This window comes from Penaeus chinensis, chromosome 37 (assembly GCF_019202785.1).
Source record: "Penaeus chinensis breed Huanghai No. 1 chromosome 37, ASM1920278v2, whole genome shotgun sequence".
Lineage (NCBI taxonomy): Eukaryota > Metazoa > Arthropoda > Malacostraca > Decapoda > Penaeidae > Penaeus > Penaeus chinensis.
In genome coordinates, this window is record NC_061855.1 from 22,327,311 (window position 1) to 22,329,810 (window position 2,500).

Here is a 2,500-nt window from a genome sequence, read left to right on the forward strand (position 1 = left end):
GAGACAGAGAGAGAGAGAGAGAGAGAGAGAGGGAGAGAGAGACAGAGAGAGACAGAGACAGAGAGAGACGAAGAAAGAAAGAAAGAAAGAAAGAAAGAAAGACACACACGGACAGTCAGATAGGTAAACGCAGACGATGACAAAGTTAAGAAAGTGACAAAGACAAAGACGAAGGGAAAGACAAACACCAAGAAAACGACAAAGACAAAGACCAGGATAAAGACACGCCAACAGATAGCGCGAGAGAGTTGGGGCGGGTGGGCGGAGCCTTACGGGAAGGGCCAGAAGGGAGGTGAGAGGGGGGTGGGGGGCAGCGGAAGGATTTATGAGGAGGAGCTTCCCTTAGACACTGGGTTTCCTAGTTGTCGCAGTGGGATGACGCCTGAAGATGAAACATGCTATCTCTTTCTATGTAAGATTGGGTGATTAAGCGAGATCTATTTACCATCATTTTATAAATGAGCTTCCGGTATCATCATGATTTTTGATGGAGGTGTGTGTGAAAGGAGATAAAAGAATAAATTATATTAAAAGAAGGAAAATAATAATGGCAATAAATCTATCTGAAACACGGAGAATCACAAATGAACGCCGTGTTGCAAAGGGTAAGGAACGATAAATCTTTCAAGAATAGTCGAAAATATATCTTGTAGGAGACAAACGATACGAAAATATGCATGGAAATGTAAGGGAAATGCGGTTTGCGAATTCCAATTGAGACCGAAAAGATTAAAAGTGACAAACACGCTGCCCGTCGTTTCGCACAATGCAACCCTTTAAGGCGAAAATATAAGGGAGTATCTGGGAAGGAAATTAACTGGAAGAGAGGGAAGTGACAATACTGGCTGAGAAATGCTAGCGGACCGATAAATCTAATATCATTACCCAAAGAAATGTGAGCTCAGATGTCACCCTAAAAAGAGTACGCGCGCCGGATACTATAGCATTCCGTATGACAGACACATCACGCTCTAAAAGATCACCAGAGAGGAAATGCTATCAAGGAAAACTCATCTGGCATCCTTTAAGCCCGAGAACAACCATGAGTCTTCCAGTCCCTGATCCGTATGCGCTGAAATGTATGTCGACACGGGACGAAATTCGTTTTTTTTTCTCCGTAAAGTAGATGGTTCGGGAACAGACGAGACCATTCTTGTCTGGGTCAGTTAATGTATATGAATGCCGCAGCTGTAACGGCTTTAGCCTGCATAAAGCTGAACCCGGCTATTACGAGAAACGGAAAGAGGGGCGAGAGGTATAGAGGCGTAGACAGCCAAACCGAAAAATAAGGAATAAAAAGAGCGAATGAGGGCTATGAGCAGAAGCAAAGACTAAATAAATAAATATAAAAGGATTCATAATATCTAAAAGGGCATTACGTAGATTGGCATTGCATAGACTGGATGCTGGATAATCACGCATCACAGGAGACGTTTGGTTCCATCGCTAGTTTATACGTAATTTACAAATGGTAAAATATATATGTTAAAGCGAAAATAAGATGAGGGAAATAGTATCAGGTTCTCGTTGAGGGAAACGAAGAATTCAATTTGGTTTTCGGTTTGGTCAGGATCTTTCCGTAATGTCTGCAACATTGCAGTTGAAACAGAAGTAACGTGTAGTGTTAGTATATGCGCGATTAAATATGGCGATTAGATATCTTATTTTCAACTCGTGTAGATTTATGTTCTTGATTTGAATATGCAAATACAATTTTTTCCGTTCATCTCTCTCTCTCTCTCTCTCTCTCTCTCTCTCTCTCTCTCTCTCTCTCTCTCTCTCTCTCTCTCTCTCTCTCTCTCTCTCTCTACCGTCATTCATCTATCAATTTAGTAATTTATCTACCTATCTATCTGTTTCGTAAATCATTTATCTGTCTATCTATCTATGTATCTGTCTATCTGTGTACCAATCTACCTATTTATCTATGTATCTGTCTGTCTGTCTACCTTACTGTTTATCAATCTATTTCTTTATTACTTAATATCTATAACCCCCCCCCCCCCCCTCTCTCTCTCTCTCTCTCTCTCTCTCTCTCTCTCTCTCTCTCTCTCTCTCTCTCTCTCTCTCTCTCTCTCTCTCTCTCGGAAGAGACGAGAGAAATTGTAGCGAGATATTCGAAATATTTGGGAACAAAGAACAAGCAATATATATATATATATATATATATATATATATATATATATATATTTATTTATTTATTCATTTATTTATTTATTTATAAATGTAGATTTCATGAAAGGTTCTGGGAATTTGATTAAAACAAAGAAAGACATTGTTCGCTCAGTTAGAATTTTACGGCATTATAACTGAAATTGAAGGCAAAGGAATGTGGAACGTATCTTACCGAAGCGTATTGGTCGAAAATGCTCTCGATCTCTCCCTAACAATCTGTTAAATGTAAGTTGGCAAATGAATACAACCCTAATCCCTCCCGTTAGCCGTGATTTCTTTAACGATACCATGGAATCCACTCTCCGAAAAGCCTTCAACATCTGAG